This window comes from Dendrobates tinctorius, unplaced genomic scaffold (genome assembly GCF_039654945.1).
Source record: "Dendrobates tinctorius isolate UK_male_01 unplaced genomic scaffold, ASM3965494v1 ptg000177l, whole genome shotgun sequence".
NCBI classification, from domain to species: domain Eukaryota; kingdom Metazoa; phylum Chordata; class Amphibia; order Anura; family Dendrobatidae; genus Dendrobates; species Dendrobates tinctorius.
Genome location: NW_027361844.1, coordinates 7,168,537 through 7,193,764, shown reverse-complemented (window position 1 = coordinate 7,193,764; position 25,228 = coordinate 7,168,537). Strand labels below are relative to the sequence as shown.

Here is a 25,228-nt window from a genome sequence, read left to right as displayed (position 1 = left end):
AGGTGCTTGAGCGGGATAGTCAAGGACGAACTGCTGCTTCTGCACCCTCTGGCACCGTACAGCAATATCATGTCCCAGTCCCGGTGTGCTGCTTTGTGTGGGGTGCATCACATTTATTGTGGGCCATAGGCATCCACTGGTTCCAGGCTACCATCTTCCACAACTGCAGCACACAATCTAAGGGACACCGAATGCTTTATAACAGTGAAACGTTTACTGAGCAATTTGCAGTCATTACAGTAAAGCATGTGGGATATGGACCAACAGGTTACAGTCTTTCCCTGAGGTACCGGACATAATGTCAGCCCTAAGGCCGGGGTCACACTAACCGACGCAAAATACGGTCCGTAGTTTACATGCGTAATACGGATGAATGACCTCTAAATAGTGCTCCGTATGTCATCCGTAAGCAAGGTGTAGTCACGTATTTTACGCATGTCAGCATCCGTATGGAATCCGTATGGAATCCGTATTGCGAGTTTTTCTCACAGGCTTGCAAAATGGACATTTAACGGTTTTGAGGCCTGCAAACTATTTCAATCATTAGCCTGCACCCTATTTATTGCCTCAGGAACAGGTGGCAGCCTCCATTCTGTCCATTTGTGACCTTGCCTTCACTAGGTGTGTTGGTGTTGTATGTGCAACATGGCAGACAGTCTGAGTTTCAACACAACTGAGCAGGTTCTCTTCAACTGGCTTTTGTCACGCCGTTTTGGCCAACCATACCGGTGATAGTGGTTCCGCAGAGGAGGAGACGCATGTGGGTACATCCACTTTTGAGGCAACGACTCACAAGAGGTCATTTTCACCGCCTCTATTCTTCTCTGCAGGAGCATCCAGCAAAATTCTACCAATACTGTTGCATGAGCCTTGCAACATTTGATCGACTCTTGGAGACAGTGCGCCCTGGGATAACCTTTCAGGACACAAGGATGCGCAAAGCTATATCTGCAGAGGAGCGACTTCTACTACACAACCACATTCTCTATGTTCATGATGTGTTGCCCAAAGTATGTATTTATTGCTTCATGGACTAATTTTAATGCCCTCATCTTATTCCAGATATGTTGAAACTTACAGACCAGAATGTTATGTGTAATATGTACTGAATATCACTTAGTCATTGTGCGACCAAATGTGTGTGTGTTATTAGATCTGAAATCCTAATAAGTTTGGTATGTATGTACCTGTTTTTTGTTTAATTTGTGCATTCTAAAATGTCCCTTTTCTGTTGTTCTTCAGCTTCCTATCCACTGGCCTGTCTTATGCCGCCCTCCACCATGAGTTTCTGATTGGAAGATCTACCATTTCTGGCATAGTCAGGTCGACATGTAGTGAAATATGGTCAAGACTACATCAACTCGTCATGCCCGAGCCCAGGATGGAAGACTGGTTGAGGATATCAAGGGACTTTGAGGAGGAATGCCAGTTTCCTAATTGTATTGGAGCCCTTGATGGCAAACATATCCGGGTGCGTAAGCCGCCGAACTCTGGCTCCCAATTCTTCAATTATAAACAATACTTTTCTGTTGTATTGTTGGCTCTTGTCGACCCTCAGTGCAAGTTTATAATTGTTGACATTGGGGCCTATGGAAGGACGGGAGACTCTCGAGTCTTCAATACTTCCATTATGGCTCGGCGGCTATGCACCAACCAGTTGGATCTACCACCACCACGCCAGCTACCAGGCTCCACTCAAGAATCTGTCCCTTATGTCCTTGTGGCAGATGAGGCGTTTCAGTTAACACGCAATGTCATGAGGCCATATCCCCGCGCAACCTTGACCACCGGCGCAGAAATTTTAACTTGCGCCTATCACGTGCTCGGCGACTGGTGGAGTGTTCCTTTGGCATTCTTTGTGCCAAATGTCGGGTACTCCAGTCTGCCATTTAGCTGAGTGAACAAAATGTTAATGAAGTAGTTAAAGCCTGTGTGGTTCTTCATAACTTCACCAGGATACATGATTGTTCCTCCTCTGCTGGTGTTGTGCGTGGGTTGGACAATGTGCGTAGGGCGAGACCACCTATCAACCCTCAACGTAGACCGCTCTCTGGCCTCAAAGTGCGTGATATTTTCACAAATTACTTTATGTCACCTGAGGGTGAAACTTCTTGGCAAGAGCATGCTGTGTCTATGTTATAATTTTTTGGTTTATGTGTGTCTAAATAAATATATTTCTACCCCTTCTGATTCTATGAGTGTTTAATTGCATTGGTAAGCGTATGTTAGTATGCTGACACTGTTTTTTAGAATTGAGATAGAGACGTAAAATGTAGTAGACAAATGTTTACTTTTGCCTTTTTTTTGTGGGTTTTTTTTAAAGCAAAACATATTATTGCCATATGAGAACTGTGGCAATGGGCCAAATTGGCCTTTTTGCAGTTGGGAACATTTTTTCCAGATAACATTTTCACACATAGAAAAAAAAAAAAAACATTATGCAAGACCAAAATGGCTACATTATAAATTTTGGTAAGTTGGGGAAGGAGAAGGCGGAAGACCAGCCTGTGGTTGCTGCTGGCTACTTTGCCCAACATCGCCCTGTGTGGGGGCATACTGTTGCCCATGATGTGGGTAGTGTACTGCCTCCTGGGATTGTTGTGGGTACTGGCCAGAGTGAAAATGAATAGGGGCATCTTGTTGGGTCTGGTAGGCCCATGTCTCATACCCACCAATATATCCATATCGTCCCCAACCAGGTTGGGACCAGCCTCCAACATTGGGTGGGAACAAGTGGCCATATTGGTGAGGTTGGCTAGAGCCAGACATATGTGGCTGCTGTTGGGAAGGTTGGGTAGGGGGAGGAAGGGGGTGAGGTATAGACCCACATATTTGAGGATCCTCAGAGCCTGCTTGAGCAAGCATGTGTGTGGGCTGTCTAAGGCGTATTAGATTTCTGGGTGAAAGCTGCCACCTCTCCAGATATTCAAATAATTCATATGGGGTATTGGGGTGTGTGCAAGCATCAAGCAGGATCTGAAAACATCCTCGAATACGGAGCCTCACCTCATGGGAAAGGGCACGAAGGTAAAGGGCCAGGCTGCGCAAGTATGCCTCCTCACCATCATCATTATTCAGTCTAGCCAAATAGTTGAGGACCCCAGTGTTTAAACAGTTTTTGGGTTGTACTTACTCAGTTGCTGCTGCTCCTCATGTGGCCAATCACCAAAATCGTGGAACATCTGGCAACATATGCGCCTCCATGACGCCTCCTTTCTTGCCCGGTTGGCATAATGGGCATCACGTTCATCCCAGATTTCCGCTCGCTCCTGCACTAGTACAATCAGCATCTCCATATTGAGGAAATATGGTGCCATGATGCTGCAGAACTCCATGGAGGCGTACTTCCTGGATGTCTGGAGCGCTTTTTGAGCTCATTTGCATGTCTAAGCTTCCTGATGATGGATTGGCCAATATCCTGTTACCTGCCAAAAGACCTGCGTATTTCTCGCAAGTCACACGTGTGGTCCGTGTGTAATCCGTATTTTTTGCGCACCCATAGACTTGCATTGGCGTACTACGGGCATAGTACGCTGACAATCGCAGCATGCTGCGATTGGCACGGACCGTAGAATACGGGCGAGAATTATACGGCTGTTGGGAGCTGACCCATAGAGAATCCTTTGTCCGTGTGTAATGCGTGCTTTTTACGCCTCTCACTCGTCCGTATTCCTCTCTAGTGTGACCCCGGCCTAACACTCAGTTTAGGTAGAACATCCCTTTTCCCACTGATTCCACTGACACGGGAAAGTCTGCTCCACCGAAGGCAGTGCACCCGGATTCCATTACCTCTGAAAGTCTGTGTCCACCTTGCCTTGCAGTCCCACAGGCTTGACGTGCCCAAAGACCATTATACTCATCTTGACGTTCCAGGACTGCGAGGTGGGTATGCATTGCGCATCTGTGCACTGGCCTCCTCTTACATGAAAACAGCATTCTCTCACCAGCATACCTGTGTCTTCTCTCTCTGCACCATCAGGGACACCACTGTGGTGCTGAAGCCTTTCTGCAATCGGTTTCACAAGAATTGAGACACAGTCCGGTTCAAATGCAACAAGTGAAACTTTGCTTGAACATGTTGGTAGCACATTCTTGTCAGTAATTACATCATCAGCAAGTTCCATGCAGTTCCCATTCTGCTCTTGCCCTGCGCTCAGTTCCACGCCCTCAAGTACATTACGGGGTAATAGCACCTTAGACGATACCGCAGCGTTCTACCTGTTCAGACTCACTGTGTTTGGGGATTCCTTAGTCCGTTTCACCCCGGTTCTAAGAGCATCTGCCCATGCAGTGATCTGCCACATGCTGAACAATCTGCGCCCTGTACTTTCTCCAACCGCTTCCTTTCTCCAGCTATGAACTGCTGCACTCCTGCTGCTTGACACCATACTTCTGTCCTATAGACTCCGAATGGCTAAACTTCTCTTCTTATAATGTTACTTGGCTGCTGCAGTATCCTGGGCCTAGAGCCCATGTGGACAGCTTGGGCACCCTGGCCCCATCTCATTCTACCTAAACAACTACATTTACCACACAGCAGCCTCTCCTATGGTTAAGCCTTTCCTATATTATTCACTAGCTGAAAGCTCTGTACACTATAATGCCCCCATCTAGTGACCAATCCAATAACTGCACTTACCCAATACACTATATATAGCAGCATTACAACAGTATATCATTATACAGGGTGGGCCATTTATATGGATGCACTTAAATAAAATGGGAATGGTTGGTGATATCAACTTCCTGTTTGTGGCACATTAGTATATGGGAGGGGGGAACTTTTCAAGATGGGTGGTGACCATGGTGGCCATTTTGAAGTTGGACATTTTGGATCCAACTTAATTTTTTTAAGTGGGAAGAGGGTCATGTGACACATCAAACTTATTGAGAATTTCACAAGAAAAACAATGGTGTGCTTGGTTTTAACGTAACTTTATTCTTTCATGAGTTATTTACAAGTTTCTCTTTGTTTACAACTATTGACATGTCGCAGAGGTTAACATGTGAGGAGCGGATAGAAATTATGTTCATGTCTGGTGAACGCAGTACCCAGGTCATTTAAGCAGATTTCAATGCAAGACACCCTACGCAAGAAAACTGTCACCATTCCCACTTTATTTAGGTGTATCCATATAAATGGCCCACCCAAAAAAGTTTGCCTCATCACTGAGCATAATGTTCTGTGCAAACTGAGGGTCCTGTCCCAGCTTTTGTTTTGCCCATTCTGCAAATTCAGCGTGCCGATCTGGGTCACCAACCATTCCTATTTTATTTAGGTGTATCCATATAAATGGCCCACCCTGTACATATATACATCCAGTAAGATACGGTAATACACATAACAGTGTAGCAGTAACATTGTATAAGAGCGGTAATACACTAAGTCGTGCAGCAGTACCATCATCTATAATATACAGACACTAATAAGATATGGCACTGGGACAAAAGAGAAAGGCAGAGGCATAAACAAACGTAATATATCATACCCCCTACATTTATATGGCAATCCACTGCCCCGATACGTTGTCCCTAGCAGCCCACTGTGCCTTACCACTGTAATCACCACACCACTGCCACTCCCTCAACTAAACTCCACTTCCTGTTCTTGACAATAACCCCCAGTTCTTCTCCCTAATCTGGGACTCTTGGTATAGTTATCCCTGTCTAGGCTATACTGCAGCCCCAGGAGGATTGCTTTCAGATAACGTACATTACTGTTAAATATACTTAACCACTTGGGACGCCAGAGAGTAGAACACTAACTTCACCACTTTTACACACATATATATATTTGGCACTGGCTGTATGAACTCAGCCAGGTATATTTCTATTTGAAACGCTGCGGCATTTCAGAGAAAAGTATACTTCAAGATACTCTGGGGACCGAGCTGTGCTGAAGACTAGTCGGACAAGTGGGTCCCTGGCGGCTTCTCCCCATCCGCTGACCATGATTAATAGGTCTCTGTCTACATGCATGTATAGGCAGAGACCTGTCTATCCAGGGCAGCGAGGAGACGAAGCAGCCAGACACCTACCTGACCGATTAGTCTCAGGTGTGGCTCCATCCCCAATGGCTTATAAAGTTTGTTTTTCTCTTAAAAGGAACCTGTCAGCAGTTTTGGCCGATATAAGCTGTGGCCACTGCCTATAAGGGCTTATCTACAGCATTCTATAATGCTGCAGATAAGCCCCCGGTCCGACCTGCAACATAAGAAAAATTAGTTTTATTATACTCACCTTTGGGATGTCCGGTCTGATGGGCGTCGCAGGTCCGGGTCCGGCGCCTCCCATCTTCTTGCGATGCTGCCTTCCTGTTGCTTCATGGCTTCCCAGCATCGCACTCCCGCACAGGCGTACTTCTCTGCCCTGTTGAGGGCAGAGTAAAGTACGTACTGCAGTGCGCAGGCGCTGGATCTCTCTGACCTTTCCCAGTGCCTGTGCACTGCAGTATTTTGGTCTGCCTTCAACAGGGTAGATAAGTAGCCTGCGCAGGAGCACAATGCTGGGGAGCGATGAAGCAACAGGAGGACGCCATCGCAAGAAGATGGGAGGCGCCGGACCCAGACCTGCGACAACCATCAGACCGGACCGCACTGGACCGCCCCTTTTCCCCCCCAGTGAGTATAATAAAACTTATTTTTCTCATCTTTCAGGTCAGATCAGGGGCTTATCTACAGCATTATAGAATGCTGTAGATAAGTCCTGAAAGGCAGTGGCCATATCTTATATTGGCCAAAAGAGGTGACAGGTTCGCTTTAAGGGCACCGTCACACATAGCGACGCACCAGCGATCCCGACAATGATATGACCTTGTCAGGGATGCTGGGGTGTCGCTACATGATCGCTGGTGAGCTGCCAAACAAGCAGCTTCACCAGCGATCAGCACCAGCAACGCAGGGTAACAAGCGACGCACGTCACTTAGTTACCAACTGTGTACCTTAGTTACCAGCGCGCTGGTGCAGGGAGCTGGTAACCAAGATACACATCGGGTTTCTAAGCGGCGCGCGGCACTTAGAAAGCCGATGTGTACCTTGGTTACCAGCTCTGTTATGAATGGGTCACCGAGGAGGAAGAAACCTAAAAGCTAAGCCCAGAAAAAACAGAGAGGTTGGTAACTATGCAGGTTGCAGATCCCTGATCCTAACCACACAACTAACAGCAGCCGTGGAGCATACCTACAATGAACCTAGCCGCCTCGTCACGGTCGGAGGACTAAATAAGCCTAAAGCAGGAAAAGGGGAAAACTAACTGCCCCAGAGCAGACCCCAAAGGAATAGACAGCCCCCACACATGTATTGACGGTGAAACAAGATGAAAACACAAACACAGGCAGGAAAATAGGCTGAGCAAACGATGGGGCCCAAACTAACTAGAAAGGAGAGGAAAGGAAAGACACTGTCTGCAATCTGCCCAAAACCCTACAAAATAATGTCCAACACTTTCGATAACAAAATTAACCCTGATGTCACTAGACTTCTCCCACTATATCAGCACTCTGAAATATTCTGAGACAGAGCAAAAAGAGGCCAATCTAATAAGGGACAAAAAGCTAATTGGCAAATACAGATAAATAAGAGTTGAAATTCAGCACAGCCCCAGCCGGGGCTGGCTGACCACACAAAAAACAGAATAAAACAACAAAATCAAGTGTGAACATTAGCAGAAAAACTTAGCTTGAGCTGACTGGAACAGAGCTGAGAACCAAGACCTGACAAGCAGAAGGAATCACCAGCACCAGAGTAGGGCGTCGGGTGTCTTAAATCCAATCTGAGATTCCTGAGGTCCAATCGTCATCCTCATTATCAGGTGGCAGATCTCTACTGATTAAATCAGCCTCACTACCTCCTGTTACCACCAGAGGGAGCCTGGAAGGAGAACTCACAACTGGTAGACCAGAAAATGAACTCACAACACAGCTCCCTGCACCAGCGCACTGGTAACTAAGGTACACATCGGGTTTCTAAGCGCTGCGCACCACTTAGAAACCCTGTATTTACCTTAGTTACCAGCGCCAGATCGCTGATCGCTGGTCTCCCGCCTGTCACACACAGCGATGCGAGCTGGCCAGCGGGAGACCAGCAATCAAAAAAATGTCCTGGCCATTCCAGGAGGATCAGCGATAACCGGCAGGGGGGCCGGTCGCTGGTCAGTGTCACACACAGTGATCTCGCTGGTGAGATCGCTGTTGCATCACAAAACTTGTGACTCAGCAGCAATTTCGCTATCGAGATCACTATGTGTGATGGGGGCTTTAGTGTTGCAGCATTTCAGAGTCACACATACCTGGCTGAGATCATACAGTGAGTGCTGAATACATGTTGCCTCTGTATCAGGCAGCATGTAACAGTTTTCACTTTAAAGCGGTTATCCAAAGTGTTGTGCAACAACTAGTGTTGAGCATTCCGATACCGCAAGTATCGGGTATCGGCCGATACTTGCTGTATCGGAATTCCGATACCGACTTCCGATATTTTTTCAATATCGGAATTCGGCATCGGAATCGGAAGTTCAGTTGATTGACGGCCTGACGTCATCATGATGCGCGGTGTGTGCGCATCATGATGCGCCGTCATTTCGGGCCTTCCGGGGGTCTCTGCCGGCCTGCCGGGGGGCTGTGCCGGCCTGCCGGGGGGCTGTGTGGACTGCCCGGGGTCTGTACCGGCCTGCCGGGGGGCTGTGCCGGCCTGCCGGTGGTCTGTGCACCCTGTGGGGGTCTGTACCGGCCTGCCGGGGGGCTGTGCCGGCCTGCCGGGGGGCTGTGCTGATGTCCGGGGGTCTGTGCAAGCATCGTCCGATGGGACTACAAGTCCCATCGGGCGATGCCTGCTACCATGACAGTGATTGACACATTAGCCAATGATGGGACAGTAGTAGTCCCATCATCCGGCTAATGTGTTAAATGTTAAAAAAAAAAAAAAAAAAAAAAAAAAAATACTACATGCATGCTACATACATACTACATGCATGCTACATATATACTACATACATACTACATACATGCTACATACATACTGCATGCTACATACATACTACATACATACTACATACATACTACATATATACTACATACATACTACATACATGCTACATACATACTGCATGCTACATACATACTACATACATACATACTACATACATACTACATACATGCTACATACTGCATGCTACATACATACTACATACATACTACATGCATGCTACATACATACTACATATATACTACATACATACTACATACATGCTACATACATACTGCATGCTACATACATACTACATACATACTACATGCATACTACATATATACTACATACATACTACATACATGCTGCATGCTACATATATACTACATGCTACATACATACTACATGCATGCTACATACATACTACATATATACTACATGCATGCTACATACATACTACATACTACATATATACTACATACATACTACATATATACTACATACATACTGCATGCTACATACATGCTACATACATACTACATACATACTACATACATACTACATGCATGCTACATGCATGCTACATGCATGCTACATACATACTACATGCATGCTACATACATACCACATACATACTACATGCTACATACATACCACATATATACTACATACATACAATACATTCATACAATACATACATAGACATACAGTACATATAACATAGAGTAACATACTTACCAATACTTGTCACATTGTTCCCCGAAGCCATTGTCTATTCCGGGATAAATATTAACATAACAAACCACAAAAATACTCACCCACGATCCGAAGCAGTCCACGAGTGTGTCCCACGACGATCTTGGGTAGAGAACTGCAGCATCAGATGATGCTGCCGTTCTCTACGGGCTGTAGGAATCCAATGACGGAAGGTAGGTATCCTTCCGCACTGTATTCCTCCGCCACTTAAAAAAAAAAAGTCCCTAGTCTCACTTTATGCCATTGCTGTGTGGGAATTTCCCACACAGCAATGGCATAAAGTGAGACTAGGGACTTTTTTTTTTTTAAGTGGCGGAGGAATACAGTGCGGAAGGATACCTACCTTCCGTCATTGGATTCCTGCAGCCCGTAGAGAACGGCAGCATCATCTGATGCTGCCGTTCTCTACCCAAGATCGTCGTGGGACACACTCGTGGACTGCTTCGGATCGTGGGTGAGTATTTTTGTGGTTTGTTATGTTAATATTTATCCCGGAATAGACAATGGCTTCGGGGAACAATGTGACAAGTATTGGTAAGTATGTTACTCTATGTTATATGTACTGTATGTCTATGTATGTATTGTATGAATGTATTGTATGTATGTAGTATATATGTGGTATGTATGTAGCATGTAGTATGTATGTGGTATGTATGTAGCATGCATGTAGTATGTATGTAGCATGCATGTAGTATGTATGTAGTATGTATGTAGTATATATGTAGTATGTAGTATGAATGTAGTATATATGTAGTATGTATGTAGCATGTAGTATGTAGCATGCATGTAGTATATATGTAGTATGTATGTAGTATGTATGTAGCATGCATGTAGTATATATGTAGTATGTAGCATGTAGTATGTATGTAGCATGCATGTAGTATGTAGCATGTAGTATGTATGTAGCATGCATGTAGTATATATGTAGTATGTATGTAGTATGTATGTAGCATGCATGTAGTATGTATGTAGCATGTAGTATGTAGCATGCATGTAGTATATATGTAGTATGTAGCATGTAGTATGTATGTAGCATGCATGTAGTATATATGTGTTATGTATGTAGCATGTAGCATGCATGTAGTATGTATGTAGTATATATGTGGTATGTATGTAGCATGCAGTATGTATGTAGCATGCATGTAGTATATATGTAGTATGTATGTTGCATGTAGTATTTATGTAGTATGAATGTAGCATGTATGTAGTATGTAGTATGAATGTAGCATGTATGTAGTATGCATGTTGTATGTATGTAGCATGTAATTTTTTTTTTTTTTTTTTTTTTTTACATTTAACACATTAGCCGGATGATGGGACTACTACTGTCCCATCATTGGCTAATGTGTCAATCACTGTCATGGTAGCAGGCATCGCCCGATGGGACTTGTAGTCCCATCGGACGATGCCTGCACAGACCCCCGGAGCCTGCACAGACCACCGGCAGGCCGGCACAGCCCCCCGGCAGGCCGGCACAGCCCCCCGGAGCCTGCACAGCCCCCCGGCAGGCCGGCACAGCCCCCCGGCAGGCCGGCACAGCCCCCCGGAGCCTGCACAGCCCCCCGGCAGGCCGGCACAGCCCCCCGGCAGGCCGGCACAGCCCCCCGGCAGGCCGGCACAGCCCCCCGGAGCCTGCACAGACCACCGGCAGGCCGGCACAGACCACCGGAGCCTGCACAGACCCCCTGGCAGGCCGGCACAGCCCCCCGAAAGGCCCGTACAGACCCCAGAGAGGCTGTACAAGGGCAGGAAAGGGTTTTTCTTATTCCGATACCGGAAGTCCCATAGACTTGAATGGGACTTCCGGTATCGGAATCGGCGATACCGATACTTTTTTTAAAGATCGGCCGATACCATCCGATACGATACTTTGAAGTATCGGACGGTATCGCTCAACTCTAGCAACAACTTATCATTTTGTAGATAACCTTGTATAGACCAAATGCAGTAAAGTTACAGATTTTGTTGGCGAGCGTATGCATGTAATTGGTCTTAGTCCCCACCTTTTCCATTAAACGCAATTTATATAATATATACTTCTCTCTTTTTCTTACTCCCCCAATGACTCCTCTTAACATGTTACTGGGATAGAATATAAAGCAGCATATGAGTCATATATACATTCATACTTCACTGCTAAATCCAGCACAATCTATGGCACTGAATCAGGAAACAAAATGTGACTAAACTAAACTAAATTAAAACCTTTGTTTTATGAAGAGTTTGGCAGCCGTAACTTGTCCCTTTAGAGCTTTTGTGCCGGAGTAGTCTCGGAGATCGCTGAATTGAAGACCCGTGAAATGTACATATGATCTCACTGTAAAAAGGGATGATTTGCCTTCTGCGCTTATATAGTTACTGTATATACATGATCAATTATAAAATATCGTGTTAAATAACTGCGATCAGTTACATTTTATATCCTGGTAATATTTGTGAGTTATGGGGCTTTATTTTGAATGATAGATTTATCCCTACACTCCCATCTTTTACATTTCCATTAGAGAAAAATCTAATAGAATCACAAAGAAGTTTTGTAAGTTGCTGAAATTCTTAAAAATCCAATAGTGAACAAGAGATTGCTCCCATTGACTTTCTCCATGTATAAGCTGGTATGTTGGAAGGGGTTTGTTTGACTAAAATAGCTTATAAGGGTTGTTCTATAATAGACATCCACAATATAGATGATAAATCTATAATTGTTTGAGGTCTGGCTGCTGAGACCCTCAATGATTCTCAGAACAGTGGGATTCAATATTCCCAGTGTGAATGAAGCATTGATCAGCATGAGAGACCTCTGCTCCATTGACTGTCTATTGGAGTTATAGGTAGTTAAAGGGAACCTGTCACCCATTTTTTTGCCTATAAGCTGCCGACACCGCCATCAGGGGTTTATCTACAGCATTACAGAATGCTGTAGATAAGCCCCCGATGTAACCTGAAAGAGAAGAAAAAAGTTATATTATACTCACCCAGGGGCGGTCTGGGTCCAGTTCGGGTCCAGAGGGAGTCGCGGTCCGGCGTCTTCTTTGCTTCCCATCCCAGCTCCAGCGCAGTGCTCCAGTACGCAGGCGCTGGAGGAGGTCCAGCGAATGCGCACTGCAGTACTCTGCTCTGACCTCAACAGGGCAGAGCAGTGCGCCTGCGCCGCAATGGGATGGAAAGAAGAGGACGTCATCGCTACAAGATGGGAGGCGCCGGACCAGACCGCGACCCCCTCCGGACCCGAACCGGACTGCCCCTGGGTGAGTATAATATAACTCCTTTTTCTTCCCTTTCAGGTTACATCAGGGACTTATCTACAGCATTCTGTAATGCTGTAGATTAGCCCCTGATGGCGGTGCCGGCAACTTATAGGCAAAAAAAAATGGGTGACAGATTCCCTTTAATGGAGTGGTGGTCAGTGATGCTACAGTCCCATAGGGAGCTTTGGACACTCTTTTGTCTCAATCGTAGGCTCTCAACAGTCAGTCCCCAGCGATCATTCATTTATTACCTGTTCTATGGATAGGTAATATATGTGGTATATGGGACAGCACCTTTGATTCTATATAGTGTGAATCAGACAAACATCTTAAACTGTGCTCCTTTTCCCAATCTATTAGGCCTCTTTCACACATCAGGTTTTCGCCGTCAGGCGCGATCCGGCGCTTTTGACAAAAACCGGATCCGGCGAAATGCAATGCCGGATCCGGTTTCCCCCCCATTGACTTGCATTAGAGCCGGATCGAGCCGGATGGCCATGCGTTTCATCCGATTTTCGCCGGATCCGGCAATGTGACGCGATCCGGCGTCTGGAAAAAACGGCTACTGTAACGTTTTTTGTCTCCGGCGAAAAAGCCGGACACGCCGGATCTGGCGTGTCCGGCTTTTTCATACAATGAAAGCCTATGAGCGCCGCAATGCGCCTGATCCGGCGACAGCCGGATCCGGTGGCCGGATCCGTTTTTTTTGGTCTGAGCATGCTCAGTAGCTCTGCCCACAAGACATATATAAAAGCAAGACAGTGGGACCCTCAGCCACACCCAACATGCCACCCAAGCCAAGAACCAGGAGCAGGAGAAGGCAGCAGACATCTGCAGCAGCACCATCAGCACCACCCCAAATGGAGCAGCATGCTGAACAACGGGAGGGGAGTCCAGCAGCAGATGAGAGACGGTAATTATCAAATCCCCCATTCCTCCAAACTAGGGCTATGGAATATCAAGATATTCATTGGCCCTTTGTTTCTCTTTATTCAACAGCCGCCCAATAGATGCAGCAGCAGCAGCAATGGCGGCAGCAGCAGGAACACCACCCACAACCATGGAGTCTGGCCATGAGGAAGACAGCACATCTTCTTCTGGGAGCCCTCCCTCGCATCGTCAGCGTTTGACGGTAAGTTTTTATTTGCAAAATCCATCATCTCTGTAATATATGTCTATTCATTGCCTTTTATTTCAAAACAGGAATCACAAGATGAAGAGGAGCTCCCAGAAGAAGAAGGAAGGGGTGGACAGACACTTGGAGTGGGCTCACAATTGGTAAGTTTTTTGCATCAAACGCAGAAACACAACATCACACTACACACAACACATAGAAAACAATGTTCTGCAGACCACACACAGCAAACAAATGCCTACATCCAAAGACATAACATTTTTTGTTTTCTTCTCTAGTCTTCCTAATCTGGTGCTCGGCCAAGAGGTCCTCGCAGTGCCTCCCGGGGTCGTCAGCGACAGCAACGTGGCGGTCACCAGCGTGTAAGTATAAATATTTTTGCTTTGTTTTTTTTGCACTTTTTATTTCATTTCTTTTGTGGAGGATAATTATGTTATTTTTGTCTTTTTCTTTAACAGCCTTCACAGCGTGCTCCCGACTCTGACGGTGAGGATGGAGGGATTGATGTGGACCACCTCATCGATCTCGTCAGAGAAAGGGAGCCGCTCTGGAATATGGCTGACCGCCGCCACGCTGACCTTATCGTTACCCGACGACTCTGGGAGGAAATCTGTTCGCTCCTTGTGGACCGCTGGGAGGACCTCGAAGCTCGGGCCCAGATTAAAGAGCGTAAGTATATACAGAATCGGTTGCTTGATTTAAACCAGTGTTTCCCGAACTCCAGTCCTCGTGGTCCCCACGGATCATGTGTTCAGGATTTCCATTTACTTTGGAAATCCTGAAAACATGACCCCTGGGGACCATGAGGACTGGAGTTTCGGAAACACTGATGTTGTATACTAACCACTTTGTCCTTTCTCGTTTCAGGGGAGAGAATTGTGAAGCGGTGGCGGTCTGTGAGGGATCGTTTCAAGAAGGAGTTCAATAAAGAGATGCGGGCCCTGAGTGGATCTGGAGGACGCAGGAGCAAGTACAAGTATGCACGAGCCCTGTCGTTCCTCCGGGAGACAATGCTCACCAGAAGGTAAAAATTACACAGCACATGTGAAAAAAAATGTTTAGATGTAACTTTTTTTTTTCAGCCAGGGCCATACCATGTCACTATTTTAATTGTTTTTTTTTCTCTTTATTCCACAGCACGGTGAGCAGCACTCGGGAGCCTGCACGATTGGACCCTTCTGAGGCGATCCCTGAGGAGACCGGCACCGAGGGACACTTCGACCGCCCCGGTACATCTGCACCTTCCCAGCCTTCCCACACATTCGACCCATCTGTCCCATCCACCAGCACAGGAGCATCATGGCCGCCTACATTACATGAAGCTGCTGGTGAGGAGATCGCTTTCCCTTTACCCCACCCTTCTGCCCCTGCCACCTCTAGTACACCTGCGGGTACTGGGCGGCAGCGGCAGAGGGGTCAGGAAAAGAGTTATGCGCCAGAGTTCTTGCATCTGAATGCATCTTTCCAGAACTGTCTAAAAGTCTTGTCAGAGGAAATCTCCACAGGCTTTCAGCAGATCAACTCCAGCATTCTGGAGGTGAAGACACTTCTGCAAACCATGCATTCAGAAGCAAGATCTTCGCCAAACCACACCTTTTTCAGGTCTGTTGTGGAGCGCATGGCAACACTATCTCCAACCCAGCAGATGCATGTAATGCATTCATGCCACGGTGCTCTACAGCAGGTTACCTCCCAACCTCCACCTCCCACCACTGTATTTCCTCCACCTGCACCCCCTCCAGCCACTTTCCATCCTCCCCCTCCTATTACATCTGCATCCCCTCCAGCCACTTTCCATCCTCCCCCTCCTATTACATACCAGCAACCTGCCCAGTACCAGCAACCTCCCCAGTACCAGCAACCTCCCCAGTACCAGACATCTCCCCACTTCCAGCAACCTGCCCCGTACCAAACTCCTTCCCCGTACCAAACTCCTTCCCCGTACCAAACTCCTTCCCCATACAACTTTCCATCAACATCATCTGCTCCTACAGTCCCTGCCCAACCCTCCACTCCACCGCCCACCACCTCTTCTGCCTCCCACATGTCCACCCATTCTGTAGCTTTTTCCACACCATCACCTCTAACTGTTCCTTCCCCACCACGATCCCAGTCCTCTCTCCACACTCCCATTGTCGAAGTGTCCCGCAGCCCCTCCAGCAGTATTTCCACCCCACACTACACAGATTTATGATGTGTTTTGTAATAAAAATGCCCTGTTGGTTTCAAACCTTTATTAAAAAAGTTTTTTTAACTTTAAAAACAGTTTACAAAAAAAAAATATTTTAAATAAAAGTTAAATTATTGTTTACACTGGTTGTCTGTCATTTCTTTCTGCGGCGAAATATGTTTAAAAAAAAGGTTAAATACAGGGTATTTAAAAGGTAAAAAGGTATTCAAAACCAGGTATATAACTGTGGGTAAATTTTAGCTTTTTCCCACAGTTGTGTTCCTGGTTGTGTTTGAAGCAAAATATTTCACCTAAAAAGTTGTGTTTATTGTTGGTGATTTCCTAACAATGTACACAACTTTTGTTTAAAGGTGAAATACTTTGTATAAAACACAACCAGGTACACACCTGTGGCCTAAAGCTAAAAATAGAGACCATGACAAGATAGCCAAATTTGGTTGGCAAAGGTATATACTGTTGGTACAGAAGGTACACAAGTTTGGTTAGGGCACAAATCTTTCACACTCTGTCATCCTGCCAGTGTACTCTGCCTTGAGGTGACATAAAGTATAGTGCAAAATTGTCCCTCATTACTGAAACCGTCACAGAACTTCTAGTGGTAATGTCATGGTAATCTTGCAAGGTGGTTTCTTCAGAGGTGTCCTCAATGGAAATGGGTTCCTTGCAGATAACAAAATTGTGGAGTACCACGCAAGCTTTGATCACCTCGTCAACAGTTTCTGTCTTGAGGTTGATCGCAGTCAATAGGACCCGCCATTTGGCTGTCAGAATACCAAAGGTACATTCAACCATTCTTCTTGCTCTTGTGAGGCGGTAATTAAAAATGCGTTTTGGTCTTGTCAATCCTCTGCTAGAGTACGGTTTCAAAAGGCGTTCTGACAGCTGGAAGGCTTCATCCCCTACACAGACAAATGGCATAGGTGGACCAGATGTTTGCGGCAGCGGTCTAGGTGGTGGGAACTGGAAGGTGTTTCCATACAGTTTACGCCCCATGGCAGACAGTTTGAAAACTTGAGAGTCATTGGAGTGGCCATAGGCCCCAATATCAACAGCAATAAATTTGTATTCCGCGTCAGCGATGGCCATGAGGACAATTGAAAAATATTTCTTGTAATTGAAATATTCCGATCCCGATCCGGCTGGCTTTACAATGCGGATATGTTTCCTGTCCACAGCGCCCAAGCAGTTGGGAAACTGACATATCTGTTGAAACTTGTCAGCAATTTCAATCCACCTCTCTGTTGTGGGCTCTGGTAAAAACTCTTCAGCTAAGGAGTCCCACAGTGCACGGCATGTGTACTTCACTATTCCAGATATGGTGGAAATCCCGAGTCTGTACTGGAAATGCAGTGACGAAAGGGATTCTCCAGTTGCAAGAAATCTGTGGGGAATTAAAAAACAATCAATTAGTTTTAAATCACAGCATTACATACCAAAACTCAGCTATAACACTTGGAGATACAAACTACCACCAACAAGATTGCAGTGAAAGTGTGCTCTGATGCGAGCACATCCAATAAATGTGGCTTACCTTAAAGTCACCATCAGACGCTCTGCGGGTGAAACAGAGAAGCGGCAATAGGTGTCCGCTTTTCTTATGAGGTGTGCAATGCGCTCCACCAAGTAATCAAAATTCTCCATTTTCATCCGAACATATCCAAAAAATGTATCCGGGTTTCGTCGAAGGTCCATGCAGAGTGTAGAATAGACCCCACGCGTCATTCTCTTGGCTGTGATGGGGTGGATCCACAAACGTCGTCTACGATGCCTGATGCGCTGCTGTCTCGCTCTCTCCTTCTCCAGAACAATCACCCTCAAACGATTCGCCTCCGCTATAAAATCCGCCAAATTCTTCAAAATATTTCCAATCACAACATCCATCTTCGCCAGTAACTTGCTCTTCTCTCCAACCTGCACTTTCTCCTCTACAACCTGTCAAAGAAGGGCTGTAGGAACACGCTATATATAGTTTTCCAGTAGCCAATCCCGTTCGGAAGGCCACAAGGGTCAATTTTAAAAACCGGATCCGGCGTAATCCGTCGAAAAACGGATAGAAAAACGGATGAACCGGATGAGACGGATCCGGTTTTGTCTGTCAAGAACAAGACGGATCCGGCAGAAAACCGGATCCGGCACGTCAGGTTTTACAAAACATTTGCCGGATCTGGCGTTCCGGCACGACGCCGGATCGCACCTGACGCCGAAAACCTGATGTGTGAAAGTAGCCTTAAAGAAGCACTTCCATCAAAGTGTTTATTCTATTAATTAATTGCAGTCATCACATTATACAGCACTGTGTACTTACAGTTGCTCATTTTGCCTTTCTACCCAGTTAAATCTTCTCTTTTTTCTCTGCTCTATGTAGAAACAGGAAGTTTCATGTCCCTGCATTTATCATTCCCCACATCAACTCCTGACCCAGCTGCTTCGCTCCTTCCTCGCCAGGGACTTTTGCAGTGACTCATGACTCTTACAGGGAAATGTGACCTCCTGTTTCTACATAGAGCTAAGGCTGGTTTCACACTTGCGTTTTTTTGCGCTGCTTTTTTGCGCAAAAAAAGCATGCGTTTTTTCCCCCATACTTTAGCATGGGTGCGCAAATGTGCGCATACATATGCGCACGTACACGTTTGTATGCGCATGCTTTTTTTGCAGTGTGCGCTCGGGCGCACAAAATGCATCCTGTTGCATTTTTTGTGCGCCCGACTTGCCCCAAAAAACCGCATGCACACGCAATGCGTTTTTTGCAGCAAAACACCCATTAAGGTCTACGGGTGCGCATTGTAATGCAAAAAAGCATGCGGTTTTTAAAAAATGCACCAAAACCCGCAAAAAATGCACACAAACGCATGATGCGTTTTTTTCATGCGTTTGTGTGCGCAAAAAACGCGCAGCAAAAAAACGCAAGTGTGAAAGTAGCCTTAGAAGGAGTCAGCTAGTCAGTTTTTAATCAAGTGACATCATAAATCTAATGGAAAAGAGAAAAATTACCTGGGTACAAAGGCAAAATGAGCAATTGTAAGTACACAGTGCTATATAAAATGATGATTGCTGTATATTAAGAGGATAAAAATTTTGATGTCCTGGGCTTGCTTCTTTAGTGTTGTAGTCTATGTCCAGCAGAGGAAGAAGGCATGAATCCACGTCTATTTGTTTAAGAGATAATATCAATGGCACTTTTATTTCCAAAATACTATGGGTGTAGGCATGTCGGACTTCACTACCACGAACAGAGAGAAAAAAGTAACAGGTTAAGCTGGTAATATTGATGCATGCCTCACAGTGTCTCAAGTCCCTTTCCAAGTCCGCCCGTCTCCCAAGGTATGATATACAGTAAATATATTGTGACAGCAGGCAGTAATGTTATCAGATTTCCTCTTCTGGCTAGCAATGATTTGCTAGCCAGAAGGAAAGAAAGGAAAATGCTATTATAATTCCAGACTTAAAGTGGCCCTCCATCTATTATGCATGGAATATACATTTCCCATTAAGTATTTATTTTACTTGTTTATATAGCGCCATCATATTCCGCATCGCTTTACAGACATTATCATCACTGTCCCCAGTGGGGCTCACAATCTTGATTCCCTATCAGTATGTTTGGAGTGTGGGAGAAAACCGGAAAACCCGGAGTACAGCTTCTTTCTCCCCAGGACTGATCAGTAGTTTTCAAATTTCTCAATTTACAGGTTAAAATCTCTATTCACTGAACCAGATTGTTTCATAGCTGATAATATTCTATGTAGATGGGAGGAGGAGAAGGAGGATGGAGATCTGGCTCTAGATCCTCCCTTCTCCCCCTCCCCCCAACTTTAACCCTGAAGTGTTGGTAAAATACTGTATGGTACAAAGTATACATTACATAATACATTCCCATCAATTTTAAATTTAGACTTTGGCAACAGTTTCTTCAAAGAAGCCACAAATCATTTTTCTGCTTGTCTAATTAGTTCTCTATACTTAGGTGCGAGATCTTTGGGCAATGTACAGTACGTTCTATGCTCATTAAGACAAGCTGAAATATTAATTAAGAAAGAAAAGCTTCAATCCTCTCAATAATTGGCAGAAGTCTCATCCTCACCTATGAGCAACCCTTTTCGACAGTTCTCATAAAGTATTTCTTAATTTATGACATGGCTGCAGGAATCATTTTAACCATTGGTATAAGAATTGGGACTATTGAAGTGCCAAACTATTGCCTCACTGTCTTACCAGTAATCAGGAATCTATTGCATACAGGAAGGTGCAAGCATTGTTTAAAACAGATGTCTAGCCTTAGGGCCCCATCACACATAGCGACTCACCAGCGATCCCGACAACTATATGAACTTGTCAGGATCGCTGGTGTGTCGCTACATGATCGCTGGTGAGCTGTCAAACAGGCAGCTTCACCAGCGATCAGGACAGTGACACGCGGGTAACAAGCGACGCACGTTGCTTAGTTACCCACTGTGTACCTTAGTTACCAGTGCGCTGGTGCAGGGAGCTGGTAACCAAGGTACACATCGGGTTTCTAAGCGGCGCGCGGTACTTAGAAACCCGATGTGTACCTTGGTTACCAGCTCCCTGCTCCAGCGCACTGGTAACAAATGTACACATCGGGTTTCTAAGCGCTGCGCGGCGCTTAGAAACCCGATGTTTACCTTGGTTACCAGCTCCAGCTCGCTGATCGCTGGTCTCCTGCCTGCCACACGCAGCGATGCGTGCTGGCCAGCGAGAGACCAGCGATCAAGAAAAATGTCCTGGCCATTCCATGACGATCAGCGATACCCGGCAGGGGGGCCGGTCGCTGGTAAGTGTCACACACAGAGATCTCGCTGGTGAGATCGCTGTTGCATCACAAAACTTGTGACTCAGCAGCGATCTCGCTAGTGAGATCACTGTGTGTGATGGGGGCTTTAGGCTACAAGTCTGCAGTCACTCTATGTGACTGCAGACTTATGATTCTCACATCACATGCACTGCACTCTGAAGATTCTCCGATGCCGGTGCTGGGAACAGCAAGTCATGTGACCACAAGTTTGTGATTTGCATACTCCTGGCTACATTCTGATTAGACTGTGTCCAGTGCCTCTCAATACACTTGCATTGGGTAAGTGCACACCCATCTAGTCAGTACGTGACTGAATGTATGCTAATCACATACTTGTGGTCACATACCCACCTGCGTCGGCACCGGTGAATCCTCAGAGCGCTCAGTGGGTTCGATTTGAGGATTCACAAGTCTGAAGTTACATAAGATGACTGCAGACCCTTTTAATCATATATTATTCTCTTACTAAATATACCTTGTTTGACCCCCCACCTAATAGTCGGCTCATCTCCTACTTATACACTCTTCTACTGGTTAAAAGCACTAGGCCAGCCCATGTGCAGGTGAGACAGGATTGAAAGCCAGACATGGTTCCTCTGTCTGAAGAACAATGGGAACTTGCTTTGGATACCCCAAGGTTGGTTTCTCCTAGCTACTCAGAGAACCACACAACTCTATATCCTACATGGTACATATTATACCACAGCCAGGATGAGTAGGGTCCAATCTCAGTTCCTGGATGAGTACACCAGATGTCTTCAAAGGCCCCAGGGACGTTCTTTCATCTTCTGTGGAGCTGTCCTGACATTAGGGGATATTGGTTCCAGGTGATTAGATTCCTACATGTCAGTAAGGAGATGCCTGTAAGGAAGGACCCTTGGCACATGTCTTCTGTTTATTTAAACTGATTGGTGCCCAGTGAATTCAGACAGGCTGCTCCTAACTGATCCCTTGTTTATTGCTCGGCAGTGTGTAGCAGTGAGTTTTTGCTTGCCTTCAAGAAATGTATTTATATACCTAGGGGCTGCCTTGATAATTTAAAAAAAAATTGGAGTAAATAGACAGGGTCCTCACTAACTGTTTGACCCATTTAGGACGTGTGATGTGGAATGGATCACTAAGGCTGGTGATGGAGTTTGGAGAGAGAGGGAGGAGTTCTAGTGATGGATGATTAGTGTGTAAACTTTTTACTCTGTTTTTTTTAGACAATTATTTTGGTTTTGGTTAGTACGTGGTATTTTTGTCAATGTCTTATTTATATAAGTGGTTATTTCCTTCTGATAAGAGCTTTGCTTCCAATTTCTATGATTACTTGACCTTTAGCGGAGCCAGACACACAGCGGAAATAGTTAATTTTCCTTTTTTGTTGATAGATCTAGACCTAATTAATGTCCAGAATTATAGCATAAAACTATTGGATTTTCATCTAATACATTGAAAAACTTTCCTTATTTTCTTCTTTGTAAGCTGACCCCTGGGGCTACACTGCACTGTAGTATGTACTCCAGTCTGCAAATTCTTAATAAACTTTATCTGTTTAAAAAAATAACACCTTATACTTGTCATGAATAACAGGGCATCTGCTTGCCCGGCCCCACAGATAAGTCCTTGTTGATTTTCTGTCCTCTTGTGAAGACCAGTGTGGTCACCTTTAACACTAGAGAAATGCAGATAATGCACTTCCACACTATTGTCCATAGGAATGTGGCCAACAGTCCCCAATGGTGGATAAATTAGGTAAGTTAATCATTCTCTGTTTGTTTTTATAGATAGTTGAAATGTGACCTATTTGTTGCAGTAATTTCTTGAATATCATAGTTCTCTTGGACAAGGTGTGCAATCCATGTATATTCTGCAGTAACAACCCTATTTAGATATATAAAGTGGATTTCTTTTCATATATTTTGTGATAAGTTTGCCGCATATCAACATAGCCATAAGTCCTCTATACACATTTGAGGAGACTCAAATGAACCTGGGGGACCAGATGACCATTGGGGACAGATAACCATTTAATGACCTTTGCACTAGCTTATTAAACACTTCAATACAAATGATAGAGTTGGATTTGATTTTTGTGGCTATGTACATGTGTTGTTTCCTGAAACAATAGGAATTAAGGCCCGGATGCATTAACACTCAAATTTTTTGTGCCAATTTTAATAAGGCTCATGCAGAAATAAGAAGCACACACCACTTAGAATTTGGCTTCTCTTTATTTGCCATTTGCCTTCTTTTACATTGCCAAAAATGTTATTCCAGGCATTTTAAACACCCCCACTATTGATGAATTTGTCAAGTGGCATAGTTCATCCTCAGCTACACCTATTTCAGTGGAGTTGACCAAAACTGACGAACAAACGTCAAAAGTTGCAATTCTGTGTTGGGAAAAAATGTTGCCACTTTTCAAAGTGTTTTCAACTGGTATAAACAATTTGATCAATCAGAGTCTATGAATCTAAACAATTCCTAATGGACAGGGTGAAAATTTCAAGATTTCTCTTTATTATTACAGATTGTGATATGTAAAAAAGCCAATTCTTTTTACAAATGCATATAATGCAAAAATCTTATTTAAACACTAGGTCATTTTCTGATGATAGCTTCCATTTAAAAACATGAGCATGCTCAGCCATGCTGAGTATGCATGTATATCGAGAGTTGGGAGAGATGCAGTAGATGTCATCCAAACAAGCCATGGGACAACATTTATGATATATTGGCACCTAACTAATATAGTATTTAAGATATACTGGCACACAATAAGTATGAGAGACAGCAGGGGATGGGCCTGGAAACAATGTGTAGTCTGCCTGCTGGAGGAATATTGCAAATTACTCTCTATATGTGACTGAAGTCACTTTACATAGTAAGGTCTGTATTTTACATCAGTCTTTACATCCAATATCAGTATGATGGGATTATGATGTTCAGACCTAAAAACATCTGTAGTGAGTTAGTGCATCGCCAAAACAACATGTCTTCCTTTGATGTGTTAGCACACTCTCATGTGTTAGTTCTATAAAGCCTGTCGGAAAGCACATTAGTAACGCACCACCTTACTGTCATATGCTTTTTATGCTCCTGGGTATCAATATAGCTGAAAAACATTTGTCAAAAAAGGTCACTTGAAGTGCATATTTAATGCTTTCAATGTATAAAGAAATTGTATCCAAAACACAAATCACGTCGTTTTCAAGAAGTCATAGACATTTGTGGATTATCCTCTGAGACTCCCACATATTTGAAGAAAGGAGGGTCTCTGAAGCTTGTTGCACCCCACTAGGCAGCCACTTACTCACTAGGATCTTTCTGTAACTCAGCAGTTGCTTTTCTGTTTTTATAATTCCCATAGAACTGAATGGAGAGCTGTGTCTCCCTATTTAATTCTTTATATGGTTTTCAAGGACTGCTCACCAGGAGGAACTAAGGATAGACAAGCTCAAAATAAGTGGGAGCTTATATCTGACAGAAATGCCATATGCTGCTTGTTATAATGTCATATATAGGTCAGGGGCATGCATAGAAATCATGGGGCCCCATAGCAAAAGTGTGAAGGGGGCCCCCCCCCAAAAAAAAAATTCACCGCCGGGCCCAGCTCACCGTCATGCGTCTCCACACAGCCTCAGCTCCTCACGCTCTGCCTCCAACAGCCGGTAGCCGCCCTCACATGTGCAACTCCTTCCGGCCAGGTCCAGCATACACTGCTCTATCTGGCTGGAAAGCTACGTCAGCCAGGAGGCGTGACGTCCTTATGCAAATCCAGCCAGAGAGTTTAGCCGGGAGCAGTGTAGGACTCGAAAGGAGGAGTTAGGAGGAGCCTGGTACAGAGTGACGGCGGCGCGCACATTTAATTAAAGGCACACGGTACAGCAAACAGCTGTTGCGGTCCGATTCCGGCGGAAACCCTCACCCCGTGGGGCCCCATAGCAGTTGTGTGGCCTGCTGCCATTGGCGATACGCTGCTGTATATAGGGAAAATATACCAAATACAAATGGTTCCTCTGTTTGTTTCTCCTGAGTGTAAAGAGAGATGATAGAAATTTGTATTATGCAATGTATGTGGGCTTTTGAGTTGTTTCAGTTTGTAAAACAGTTTGGATTTGTCATTGAGCTTTAGGAAA

General features: G+C 45.0%; 1 protein-coding gene across 3 annotated transcripts in view; it reads left to right on the top strand.

Annotated features, from left to right (window-relative positions):
• The window catches only part of KIAA2012 (KIAA2012 ortholog), a 615,491-nt gene that overhangs the window by 218,426 nt on the left and 371,837 nt on the right, over positions 1-25,228 (top strand). The window lies entirely within an intron of this gene.